Below are 14,761 nucleotides of genomic sequence, written 5' to 3'. Positions count from 1 at the left end.
ACACCTGAGGATAAAATCATGAAAAATGTAGAGAAGACTTTGTTATTCTGAGACCCTCGTCACACAGAGTCCAAAGAAGAGTGAAGCCATGCTATCAGTTCTATGCTGATGGACTCAATTTAAGCTAAATATCAAATAATATCAACATGCAAATATGCTCTTAACCCTTTCCCCACTGTTGACGAGATATTCCGTCAATTGCCGTTTTCACTGCCAGGCGGCAGGGGACACTGTGACGGATCATCTGCACTTTGTCACTTTGCCACTCTAAGAAGAAGAGAACAGCTGATAATAGCAAAGCGGAAAAATAAGAGGACATGCTGTAGCGTGAAAACATCAGTGCTCAGCTGCAGATCCGTGCACAGAATGGTGCTGCTGGCACTGCAGTCCCTGAAATCTACAGCAGCCAGGACACAGTGAGGCTGCTCAGCCCCTGAGGTGCAGAGCTCTCCAGACCCTGGGCCTCTTGAACAGAGTGTTTTGAGCGGAGGCAGGTGACACACAGCTAGGGATGGGAATCAAAGACCGGTTCTTGTTGAGAACCGGTTCCCAGTGTTTCAGTTCCTTGGAATCATTTGCCAATTTTGCAAACGATTCTCTTATCGATTCCAGTGGGTGCGAATGACGCCACCACGCATTTTTTCTTTCTTTTGATATTTCCCATGTGAACATATTCATAGAAGTGAATATTCTGTGGGTGTTGAAAAATCAGTGAATTCTGTCAAAAATGCTGGTGTTGGCTGGAAACTTTCTTTAGAAAACGCTGGCAGGGAGAGAGTTAATAGCAATGCCAATATGTGGATGTTTAGCACGTATAATGTTTACCATTTTTATCATCTAATGCTGCATTCCAGTCAAAGACTGAAGTCAGAATCTTCCAGATGAAATTTCCAACTTCTGACTGCCAAATGTTTCAGGTTCACACCTCTGAACATTCACAGAGAACATGGCTTACAGTTACAAATTCCTTTAGCAAGTGTGCACACAACTGAGCTCTCTGCGTTGCAGCTTCCTTGCATATATAAACAAAACAGAGGAGGAAACTGAAATTAGCTACCTAAAAATACTGGCAACATATTTTGACAATTTACATGCAGGACAGGTTTTGCTGTATGATAGTGGGTATTAGTTTAATTAAAAACCAGCAAATGTACTTAATTACTATAGTTTAATCTACTACAAGGGACATTTGGAGGCCCCTCTGGACAAAAGTGGTAGTGTTTCCACCCTAATAACCATAAAATATAATGTTAAAAAATAAAACGATCTAAATAAAAATCTCCTCCTGCTTCCTTTTAACTAGCTAGCATACTACTCACTGTGATATTGCCTGGGAAAATGTTAACACAGGCTCATTTCATCAGATTTAAGGATCTGACCCGGTGGCAGCCATTAAGAATAACTTCACAGAAATAGCCACAGACGGTCTTGTTAACTTATGTAGGTCATACAGAGGCATCATTATTAAACTGAGACTGTGTTAGCATGCTATTTCCTGGTTAGCCCTAAACACAAAGTACAGTTGAGGCATGGTGAGAATTTCAGTTGTTTTTCAGTATTTAAACCAAACATAAACCAAGGTACTGGACAAATTGAAAATCTAATTTGATGATAGGGCTAAATAAAATATTAAGGGATCGTCAGAGTTGCCACAAATTGGACATTGGACAGTTGCTAAGGTCACTAGAAGTCAGAGGATTTTGTCATTCTGTTGTAGGCTACTTCCGCTCAGCTGAGTTTTGAACTGAATTTTTTTTAGCATGCATGTTTATAAAAATGTTAGCATGTTACAAGTATTGGATGTTAACAATACTGGAGTTTTAGCATGCATATACTGCATTTTTGTTACACCTGCATTAATGCTCTTTTAGCACTTGAGGTCGCCCAACAAATTGTTAACATGACATTGACACCTGCAATGTGTGTTGAACATGTGGGCAAATAGTTGCTTATTCAAACATCCAAAAGACACAGAGCAACATTAGCATTCATCTGGAGCTGTGTCTCCTGCCTCCTGACAAAGCCCAATATTCAGCTGTCTTTTAGCTCTGTTTTTGTTCTCCACCATCTCCAGGTTTGTGTTTTTCTTGCAGAAACACTTTTGAAATGTTGGTGTGGGATGATTTTTTTTTGTCTGCTGGTTGGGTGAACCTAATTTAAATGCAGATTTCCATAAATAATATCTACAAATGCACAGCTGTTTTTTTTTAAATGAAGTAATTTATTTTTACCTAAATCTAACCAAACTGACTCCAGATAAGCTCATACACACACAGATCTGGCACACATTAATGCCCACATAAAAACACAAATAATAGTGGCTGTGCTCTCTGCCTGCCAGCGCCAGTTTTGTTGGCTGGTTTTGATCTGCCATTGGGCCAGTTTTGTCACACAGACCTGGCAACCGTGATCTGCCTCTTCAGCAGCTATGTAAATGATGATCACCAGCTAGGCGCTAGATTTGCCTGCCCGTTAGTGCTGCAGCACACCGTAGGTTTATCAGAGCTTGTTTGCTGAGAACAGCTGCCTGCTGTGGCTACAAAAGAGGTTGATGAGCTCGGCGAGGGTGAACCAAAACATTTGAGTTGCGAGCCATAAAAGCAAAATAATGAGTTGAGAGATGGGGGAACTACAGAGTTGGGTTATAACTGGCTCCTCTGTAGGGTTAGCACTACAAACAGCCCCTGTCATGTTAGGCTACACACAATCATTCCATTTTTGATATAAAAAATATTGATGACATGACTATGACTGAAGAGAAGAGATCCCGGCTGGACTCAATAAGTGACCACCTAAAGGCTTTTCACACTGCTTTTAGCCCCAGGTTAAGCGAGCAGTTAGTCCCAGGCTAAGGGAGCCATTAGCCTAGGCTAAAAGAGTGTTCACACTGGCACAATCCTGGCACGTTCCAAAGTGGGCTAACCCTAGACTTTAGCCTTGGGCTGGCTGGCCCTGCTCCAGAGTAGGGTTAGCCCTGAGTTTGCGGGGTTATCCCCTGAAAATTGACTAAACCTAGGGCTAAAAGCTGCCAGACCTGATCAACTTGGACTGGGCCTGCCTTGACTCAGGGTGTCTTGTGTTAAAAGGCTGAAACACCCAACAACGTCAAAGGTCGACAACTGATGATGTGTCATACTGGCAGCTTCATATAGTGGTCACCTCCAAGAAAAACCCCATTACAGTGCTGAATCTTCAGAGATTGAAAACCCCAGTCCTATCAGTGAATCTCGCCTGCCAACATTAGCATGCTGAGGCGAGAGCAAATTAATTGTTAATATGTCCTGCAATGAAGTGGAAATTTTGATCTGTTGGTGATGTAAAGTCAGGGAATGCTAAAGTAGCTTGGAATCATCCTCTGGGCCATATTTCATGTAAATATATTCAATAGTTGCCGAGCTATTTCACACTAAAGTGTTGGAGAGACGATGGACTGGCCAGCATTACCATCCCCAGAGAATTGCTGCTGGCGTGGCGAATCTCAGTGGTTGAGTTCAATTTCAACATTTGAAGCCAAGGAACAACAGTCTCTCTGGCAACCCAATGCTGGTAATTTTCCCTCAATGTGATTTCCTTTTATCTTATTGCATCATTGTAGTGTTAGACAAACAAAATTGGTATATTTCGTCCCAAAGCTGCCACCTAGAATCTGATCCCTCAATTTCCAACTCTGTGGTGCAGCACCTTATGAAATCTGATATCCAGGAAGGTCTTGAGACTGCTGATTAACATCTGCCACAAAAGTTGAATAAGGTCAAATCTGTTAGGCGCTCCTGACAAAACAAATTTAAATACTGGCAAAAGCAAGACGGAGCAAGCAGATCGCCAAATTGAAGCCAAGAGAGCAGAGTCTGTGCCAGTTTTTTCACGTGTTCATGTGGAGTTGAACAGCTCCCATTTGTGAAATCATGTGGCACCCTCGTCTTAGCCCGCCTTGTCATTTTTTTAATCTTTCTCCCCCTGCTCTGTGCGTCAGTTAAACTCGGAGAGAGCCTTTGTTTCGTCGTCACTGTTCTCCATCTGTCCCCGGGCCCCGTTACACCCAAGACTTTGATCGGTCGACAAACGGTGTGTGTGCAGCAGAAGCAGCAGCAGAGCGGGGTTTTTGTCCTCAGATGAACTCTGCAGCAGCCGTGGATGAGGGCTGCTCACTGCTGACGGAGGGAAGAAACGGAGGGAGCGAGAGCAAGAGGCAGGGGAGGGCAAATATCAGACAAAGAGAAAAAGGGCGACAGAGACGGCGGACATGACAAAGAAGAGTAAGAAATCTAAAGGAGACCGAGAGGAAAAATGAAAAGAAAACAAGAAAAAATCCTGCAGTAACAGAATAAACAGCATGAGTGAGTGATATGAAGTGACAGAATCTGCCACAAAGAAGCAGAGCAACAGGAAAGCAGCAAACGCACAAAGAGAAAGACAGGAAAATGGGTTAAATATGGAAGAAAGGGGTCAAAGGGAGGACGACAAAGCCAAGAAAACATGCTAAATGGCTGGGGGTATGGAAAAGGAAATGACAGAGATCAGGAAAAAGAGATAAATCAAAATACAGAGATAGAGGGTGAGGGGAAAAAGAGACAGAGGGTGAAAAACAAAGACAGTGAACAGGGGAAAAAAGAGAGTGACAGGGAGAAACACAAAGGAGCCTGAAAGCAAGCAAAATAAATGAAACACAGCCAAGACGAGAGACGGAGCCAGGTAGCGAGAGGGAGTGAGGGAGAAAGAACAAACCTTTGCCAGGACTGTGAAATTTCCTCAACTCCCGGCGATAATAGCTCTGCATAATAAGCCGATTTAGCAGCTCAGTACCAATAAAACACCCAGGTGGTGCTCACTTTTCTCAGCTTGATGGGCAAACGCTGTGTTTCAAGTGAATCTGCTTCTCATTGTTCTGTTTGGGCTCCAGTCATAATGCTCACCTATGGTAAAACCAGGGAGGAAGGGGCTGCAGGGGGTGTCACAGGGTGTCAGTGATCATTCCTGCTTTGATAGAGATTAACATTGTGGTGCTGTGTTTATTGACACCGACTGACACGAGATAATTGCCAGATTCAATTTTTCTTTCTAATTTAAATGTTTCTAATGAAATGCAAAAAAAAAATACCATTTATATATATGATATTTTGTTGGTATCATATTTGATACATTGGGCATTTATACAAATTTCCTGGTCACAATCATTTTGATTTTAGAAATAATAACAAGTATGTTTAATTGCTTTTGGAAAATTCCAGTTGGTATGGTTCTGTCTTTTCTAAACAGGAACCTATTTATTTCACCTTGCTGTCTGCAAAAACAGCTCAGTCAATGTAACATAAAATAACGATAGCCCAAAACAAACTCTTATTAGCAAGTGCTTAGTTGCTAATAATTGCTTCCAGAATCCAAGTGAAGTGAGTTGAGTGAGTTGTACGTATAAAAAACACCTAAATATTTAAATTGCCATTCTAAATTCATCTGAAGATGACATTTCAGTCTTAAATTGTTTTTTAACAGTGTGTTTGTGATTGTGGTGGGAATTATGCAGATTGCATCATGAAATTCAATAGAATAATGATTGAGGATTCATAGATAAATTATCTCATATATGTGCTGTATCATATTTAAGACACATTTTCAACATGATTTTCTTATAAAATAAACAATACAAAAATACAAAATGTTAAATAATTATGGGTTGTTTATACATAATAAATATTCATGTTGAAATATTTGTAACAATTTAAGTGTTATTCTTACTGGGGGGGTTATTACATAGACCATACAAGTAGTGTTGTCACGATGCCAAAATTTTGGCTGTGATACCAATACCAAATTTAGTATCATAATACCTGATATCAAAACAATACTTGAGACCGAATTCATACCTGTTCAGTACTCAATACCCAGCAGATCAGAAAGGATGTTAACCCTGAATATACGGTATGCTGTATGAAACCATGAGAACCACAGAGTGTCCAGAATACATTTACCGTGAAATCTCAACTATTTCATTTTAATTTCATACATATGAGGGTAAATTGCAAATCTTTTTTGTAATGTGTCACATGTTAGTAAGTGATGTATGATAGACCGACTCTGCACAATGCCAATGTATTATTCTACAAATATTTCCAAAATGAAAAAAACACAATTCTACCAACAGCCCTTTCCCACTTAAACATTACTCTGTAAAATAAACACACAGCATCAAAAAATGCAATAAATTATTGATAACAATCATTCTTTCACCAAAGAAATGTAGTTGTAATGTAGTACTTTTTGGAATGCTTGCTAGCTGACAGAAATGCAGCAGCAATGTTGCTTTTCAGTCACGCCACACTGGATTTCATTTCCATCACCACTTGTAATGAACTTGAGTAGGGTCAAAGAGAGCCCGACTGACCTTCAAGTGGGCTTACAGAATGCAGCCAACCCACCACTATCCCTCACAGACTACAAGACTCATAGGTCTGTGCAGGTGAGCAGAGAGAGGCATTTTTAAGAGTGTCTCTGTGTGCTGAGCTCTCAGTTCTTTTGTAGCTTCTAACTGAATCTCTGTAGTTTGAAGTATAGTTCTTCTGCTTCCATGTTTGTACTTTCAGGTATCTGCTTTATTAGACTGTTTCATGTTTGTTTTCAGCCATAGGAGTCGTGTTGAGTTACTGCTGATGAAAACCAGCATTTCCTAATTTGCTGCTTCAAAATAAAAGGTTTTGAATATTAAAATGAGACAGGCTTTTATTTTAATAAATTTATAGGAAATGAAGTGTTTGTTTGTCATTTCACAGCCACTTAAATCAAGCTAAGCTCATCTTCAGTTAAAAGACACACCCTCAAGTGGGCAGCCTTGTTGTAATGGAAATACAAACCCCCACTGTGCTGGGCTGACATCAAACATCACACTGAGTTAAACCAGGCCAGTAAGGAGGTACATGAATCTACAAGCTGCCCATTTCCACTTAAACGTTAATCTGTAAGATAAACACATAGCAACAATAAAGTGTAAGTTCTTTTGGTATAGTTGCAAGCAACACACAGAGGCAGCAACACAAAGACGCCATGGAAATCATGTCACTTTCCCTTGGATCTTGTTATTTGCCAGTGATATCATTTTTACAATACAATACAATGAAATATGCTAGTTAGATTAAGTTACATTTTTAACTTAGAGTAGATTGTTGGTCTAGTTTGTTCACTTTGGATGGAGATAAAAGGCCAGTGGATTGGGTGGCAGGACACTGCTGGTTCACTGCTGCTCAAACATAAATCCCCGGAGGCTCTCTTTGGTGGATCATTGATGTACTTGTTAAGCCTCGCACAAAGGCAACATAACTGCTGAACCACAGGTTCACCTTTCCCATTTTTCACAGTAACACAAAACTGAAGGAGAGCCTGGTTTTGCTGTGATTTGGTGATTATTTTTTTATTTATTTTTTTTTAAGAAATCAATGGCAGATCTTTCTTGGCACACCAGGTCTGAAAAGAGAAAACAGACCACCTAGTCCATGTAACTGTCCCAGCTTTGTTTCTTTGCTTTTTCAAGCTCTTCAACTTATCTGTCATTCATTTCAGCTTTTTCATTTCACTTCTCTGTCCTGTCCATCTCCTTCCCTCACTCATCAACACTTAGCCCAGCCAATGAAACAAAACTCGCAACAAAATCTGACATTCTGAAACAATTTGTTTGGTGCAGTAATGCTGATGTAATGCAGCCACAGGTGTTTATGGAGTATTTTACAACTGCTTCAAATTCATCTCAGCCAATCATAATCAAGAACCAGAACTATTGGTTTTTATAATTGATTGCATACTTCACAGGCCTCTCTACTTATTTTACTTTGACTGATGTTACATTTGAAGGTATCTGCCTACAAATATCTCAGAATTAAGATGAGATTTTTGTGTTAGGTTAATGAAATAACAAGCTAACTTGTTAGCTGTTAGCTAGTGCAGTATTTATAGGGAACAGATGTGTGTTTAACATGACTGAGCTGAGGTCTAATTTATTCATTTCTCCTTCAGCCCTCACTACCAGATTCAAGGACGGATGTGTGGGTGGAGGAAAACAGTCACTTCTGTATTTCTGTGACTCTTTGAGACTCCTGTTCTCTGAGCTATACATCTTGTGCAGTCAATCAAGTATAGAGGTGTTCATGAAAAAGCTGGGTCTTCATTCTTCTCTTAAAGATTGATCAAACATGGTTTGGTAGCTCGTTCCACCATCGGGGAGCCACAGACTGGAAGAGTCTAGTTAGCGACTTTGGGCTGTTGCGGTGGTTGAATCAGGCATCTTTCATTGGCAGAGCGCAGTGAGTGGGAGGGAGCGTAGACCTGAAGGCGGGAACAGTTTTAGTTGTTTTGTAGGCATGTGACAGGGTTATGAATTTGATGCCGACAGCAACTGGGAGCTTTTGGAGCGATCTGAACAGCAGGATGACATGTGCTGTTTTTGGCTGACTGAAAATCAGACATGCCGCTGCATTCTGGATCATCTATAGAGGTTTGAACGTGCACACAGGGAGGCCTGCCAGTGTGGAGCTGCAGTAGTCAATGTGTGATATTATGAGAGCCTGAAACAGGAGTTGTGCTGCATGCTCAGATGGGTAGGGCCTAATCTTCTTGATGCTGTGCAGGGAACAACAGCACAACTGAGCAATCCACCACATGGACCACGTTTTGGGTAGACCATGTTAGGTGTGAGCCAGGTTGGATACTGATTTCTTGTTGTAATGAGCGACTGGCTGGGATGACGAGGAGCTGAGTCTTGGAGAGGTCATCCATGTCGCAATATCAGCAAGAACGATCCAATCAACCAATTTGATCAAATCCCACATGTGACAAATATAAAACAAATATAACTTGGACATGTCTATCTCATTAGTGCAAGTAAAGACTGCTGCACGGTCCCAGCAGATGAGTCCAGAGCTGAATTTCTCTCCCAGTGCACACGATGCCTTCAAGGAAAAACATAACATTGCCAGACCCTTTCAGTTCCAAATTTCATTATGACTCACGCAGTCATAAATTCCTATAGGATTAAGACAAAACTTGGAAAATCAGCATTGAGTAACTTTGTACTTTTGCACTGGAATAACAATCAGAATACTATTGGACCTGGCACGCTTGGTTACTCACAATTTTCCCTCTGTCATTGCCACAAGCTGAATGTGACTTAATTTTTAGTTCTCTGTTTCACTTGAGAACTTTTCATCTTTATCTTCAAACTTTTTGTATTGTGGCTGTTGGCAGTGTTGCTGTTTATCCTGTAACTGAATCTCATGTTTATTGTTTTGTACAACCTAATAATCAGGACACAGCTTGCTCTCTGTGACTGTACAACAAGATATTTAAAGGGATAGTTTGGACTATTTGATGTGGGGTTGTGTGCGGTAGTTATCAATCATCAGTGTATTATATTCAGTAGATGGCAGTTGGCACGCCCCCAGTTTGGAGAAGCAGAAAGGAGCACCAGCAGAGAAGCTAAGCAATGAACTGCTGTGGGTGGGGTCAGCTATAAAAGATACCCAGTGGCCAGTTAAGGGGACTTTAAAAGACAACTATGGTCACTGGTGAAAGGACGTTAAGAATTGGTTCAAAGGTGAAAGTTTTTTCATTGACTTTTAGACCAAATTTCATCAGGATTTGCAAAGGTGACATCATCGGTTCTGCAACTTTTTCTGTCAAAAGAGTCATTTTTGGTTGAAAAAGAAGAAAAAATCTGTCTAGAGCTGCAGCTATTAAATTCTGTATTTCCCTCTGAGACATTTTTTTTTCCATTTGGCATCCAGAGCTAGTCTAGGAAGACTTAAGACTAGCCATGAGCAAAATTTAGAGGAAAAGGCACCAGCCATCGACATAGTGTACAACCCACATTTTAGTAGACCAAATAAAACAGTTTTTAATTTGGTGTATGGACTACATATTATTACAGCTAAAGAATGTAATAATCACTGTAGACCTGCAACAATGATAAATGAAAATTAAAATGTTAAAAAAGAACCATTATTTATTTGTTTCATTTTTGGTCAAAGCTGCAGTGAGCCACCAGAGAGGGGTAAAAGAGCAGCAGGTTGCTGGTTCCTGTCTTAGATGTTCAGACTGAATATTAACCACTTTTCAACTACAAATCAATGTTGAAATCATGGGTTACTGGCTATTTTAGCTATTTTAGCCACCTTGAAAAAAAAATCAAGATCTGTATTAGAGTACACGATATTTAGAATATTTTCATCACTTTTCTTTGCTGTCAGACAGTCTTTTCTGACGGGAAACTGCCATTAAACAAGCCAAATATCATTCAAACTAGGGATGTTGGTGGCAACTAATTTCCCTGTCGATTAACGCAAAATTAATTGTGACTAGTTGACTGGTCTAACAGTAAGAAAACACTTTAGCACAATTTATTAACTGATAATGTTAAACACTGTCTGAAAATATATTGAGTATTAAGAGCCATTTGAAGCCGTTAATGATAGTGCGTCATCTTTTCCGAGACTGAAAAGGATCACAGAATGTGGGGCTTAACAACATTGTTTACCCGGAGCTGATGTTAGCTGCCACACAGTGTGGCAGCAACAGGTGCTCTGCTTGCAGGTTTATGTCCATGTCTGTGCTGAATGTGGTCCCACACTTCTCCAGTCAAGTGGTTATATACCAGTTTATTCTGTCACTGCCTGCATTCAACTTCATTTCCATTTTCTAGATAAAAACACTGCACTGGTTTTATGAGCTGTCATTTGTCTGACTTTGCTGATAGAAACATCCGGGGTGGTGTGGGCCATCGGGGCAAGAGAGACTGCCGTCTGATGGGGACTAGGGTGGGTGGCTGCATAACAGCTTAGGGGCAACAGTTAACTGGCATTGTGCATGAATAAAATATTGATAAATAGTTTAACTAACTAGAATTTGTGGTGCGTACTAGCAAAGGTGGCAACGTTTAATGGTGTAATCAACCAACCAAACTCCAGAGCCAAAATCAGTCATTTTACTTCGCAGAACATGACAGTTACTGGTATAAAAGTAAAGTGGTGAAAATATTCTAAATATAGAGGATACTTAAACTGATATAGATTTTTTTAAGAGGCTAAAAGGCCATTGCTGGGCCTGTTCACAGCAGTTCATTGCCTTCCATACCTGGTGCTCCTCTGTGCTGCTCCAGACTGGAGGTGTGCTGACCAGCATCGACTGTAGCTAATACACCTACCATCAAAAGTATCTCATATAATCCAACATAAAATAATCTGAGAGTTTTCAGCTCCCAGCTGCTTCTTGCAGACTCCACTCTCCCACATATCATCACTGCTGGGTGCAAACCTTGTAACTCCTACAGGGTTGAATGAGAGGATTATATGCTCCATGGTTTGGGAGAATTCTCTGACCTCTTGGGCTTATAAAAGTTTTACAAAAACACTGGGTGGCTTCAAAACTGGATTGTGTTCAAGTTGTAAACAAAGCTGTTTTGCTGAGTTCCTCAAAAGCTGACATTTTGGAGATACGAGGTTCGAATTTGAACATGACCATGATGGAAAGAGAGCATGGAGCTATGAAATACTGAGCTCTCTGGTTTACAGGCAGCTGCTTTTGTCTGCACCAGAATATCTCGGCCTGTGGAGCTACAGCCTTTTTATTGTGCGGAGGTCTAGTCCATTTATTGTCCTTGGCTTCAGCCGTATAATGATTAATGATGCCTAGCATGACGCTGCACCAACCTCCCCACGCTCCAAAAACCAGCAATTCAGTGCTTTCTCTCTCCATGGACAGACATTTTGACTTTAGATTTTACTGTCAGGTGTTTCACTTATCATGTTCAGTGAAAGTGGAACACCTGTGTGCGTGTCGGGCCACTGTGTTGAGCTTCAAAGAAGAAAACAGGTTTTCCGCTGAGAGTTGATGAAAGCTTTTCATCCACGCTCCTTGATGAGAGACTGCGGGGATTATGTAAACAGGCAACAAAGAGGAATACAGTATGTTTAATCTCTCATTCTCCAGCTTTGTTGGCCATGAGTTTGCTTCATTGTTGTTGAATGGAGGCTGCTTTTCATAGCAGCCTGTTTTTAAGCATGGGCTTTTTCCAAAATTTTAATTCAACTTCTGCTGCACTGCAAAAGATAGGACAGAGGGTATAGGGTTTGAAAAAAGAAACAAAGACTCTTCCTTTTGTAAAATGTGTATTCATAAAAGTGCATTCAGTCCTTTTGATACATCTAAGAGCTGTTTATGAAAGCGGGTCTCTCAGGCCATCTTTTAAATGCTGGGTTCCTGAAGGGCTCACGAATCCCCCCACTCTCACCTGCTGTACTCCACTGACACAGATCCAGACTAAATCAAACGCCCTGTGTTACTCTTGCCAGTAAAGAGTATAAAATTCAGCAGGCTGGCTGTCACAACAGCATCTGAAACCAACTTTGTGATTATGGCTTGTTGGCATTGTGGGAGTCCCAAAGTTTATAGGAGTTCTAACCAAGATTTATGGTGCCCCACAGCACAAAGTGATCATAATGCATCTGCAGAGGCATGATGGGTTTTTCGATCAATACCAATGACTAAATGACTACTTCAGAAGGGTCAGAGATTTCTGGCTTTCAAACTTACTTTGGAGGTTGTTGGGCCAAAAATAAGTTACAAGTGCAACTGTGGTTCTCTGAATTATGGCTGATGTCGAGATTGTCATTGATTGTTTGGAGGAGGGAGGGATGGAAAACAGGCTTACACAACCTCTCATGGATGAGAATAGATCTTTCCTAAGTCCCGCCCATTTTTGCCCCATGCTCCAATAACACTTTCTTGTTTCCTGTATTTAGATATGTTATATGTGTTAGATGCATCTATGTTGAAAATAAAACCACATTTTAAGGGAAGGTTCACCCCAAAATCAAAAATCTACATTTCCCCCCTGTAGTTCTTCTTATCCACCTACATTTTTTTTGGTGTGAGTTGCAGAGTTTTGGAGATATCGGCCATAGAGATGTCTGCCTTCTCTCCAGTATAATGGGTCTAAATGGCACTCAGCTTGTGGTGCTCACAGTGCCAAAAAAATACATCTTAAAAATTCAAAACCAGTATCTCTTTCCAAAAATAATGACCCGGTAACTCAAGATAGAAGAAGCAGTTGTGTTGTGAGCAGTTTCATGTAGGAACTACTTTCTTTCTGCAGTAGAATCTACCAGAACTACATAAGAATCTACCCCAGGACTGCTCACAAGAAGGTGTGGATTATCAGGAGTAACTGGGCCACTGGTTTTGACTTTTTCAGATTGTGATTTTTTGGCTCTTTGAGCCACAAGCTGAGTGTCATTAACATTATACTGGAGAGAAGGCAGACATCTCTACGGATGGTATCTCCAAAAACTCTGCAACTGCAAAAATGTAGATGGATAAACAGCACTACAGGCCAGGGGGGAAATATATATTATATTATTTTGGAGTGAACTATCCCTTTAAGTTAGCTAATGTTAACAAAATTGTTAGCTAACTAGTTACATCTGATGTTAGCAGAAAGCTAGCTAGTTAGCTAGGTCATCTACATCAGTTGTTGGCTAGTTAGCTTGTGTTTTGCTAACATTAGCTAACTTAAAATGTGAGTTATTTCATCTGTGGCTTTTCCAGATCCCCCAGCATCATCTTTTAACTGTCCTTAGAATCTGGTTGTCTTTTGAACATAGATGAGCTGTCTTCCGAGCATTTACCTCGGAAGACAGTGCTGGGATTGACATCACACCCAAGTTGATAGTGCTTCAGTCAGAAATCCATGATAGATGCCTCCAGGAAAACCACTGTTGTGCTTGCTCTTATTACTCTGTCACAGTAATTTGTACAAACAAACAATGCAGCAACATGTCTGCAGATAGACGTTGGACAGAACTGACTGAACTGACTCAAGTCAAGGAGTTTCTGACTGGGACCTCAGAAATGAGTGCAAATGGAAAATGTACAGGAAACAGGAAAGGTTTAAGTTAACTAAGGTTCCACTGGCCCAACTGTTATAGGAGCACAGGACAGAAAGGGGCGGGACTTAGGAAGGGTCAACTGAGGCCCAAAGAGTTAGCATGTAAGATTAGAACCAACTAGCCATTGCAAGATATGTTTGGTTTTTTTCAAGTCCGTTTTAATGCAGTGTCCTCATTCTGTGCAAAAATATTCAGCTGAGACTAATGTGAGTTAGCCAAATCAAGCACATATTTTCCTAAAGCTGTGACTTTTTTAGTGTCTCACATGCAGGGTTGTTGCTGGGACAGAATGCGGGGAATCAACCAATATGCAGCTACTGGAACAAAAAGATACAGAGGTCACATTACCTTCAAACATTCATGTTTGCATCACAGGACAGCCATGAAACTTTCCCATGAAGGATCAGAACAAAAGACCAGTAATGACGCAATGTTGTTATTCCACCCCTTCGACTGTTACAGAAGCTACATTCATTAATTGTTGCAGTTCTTTCAAGTGTGACTTCTGTCTGTACACTGCAGGTCACAGAAGCCGTGCCAGAAAGCTGTTGATGGTGCACTTCCCTGATCACTGAAAGAGGTTAGTAACAAATCATTTGACCTGAAAAATCTGGTTAGTAGAGACCTTTCATTAGATCTGTGATAATTTAAGTTAGACAGCCATGTCTGTCTAAAGTTTGCTAACGTCTAACATTTAGCCAAAGGTCATGCTAGACCAAAGAAGGCTGTGGCAGTATAATCCCCAAGTGTATACTGAATTCAGCAAGGTCTTTTTTTTCCAGTTTATTTTTTTTTATTTCTGAGAGAATGAATGTGCCATTCTATCTTTCAAAAGTTAA

Source organism: Lutjanus erythropterus, chromosome 5 (assembly GCF_056507025.1).
Source record: "Lutjanus erythropterus isolate fLutEry1 chromosome 5, fLutEry1.hap2, whole genome shotgun sequence".
In the NCBI taxonomy this organism is placed as follows: domain Eukaryota; kingdom Metazoa; phylum Chordata; class Actinopteri; order Lutjaniformes; family Lutjanidae; genus Lutjanus; species Lutjanus erythropterus.
This window is presented reverse-complemented; position numbering follows the sequence as displayed.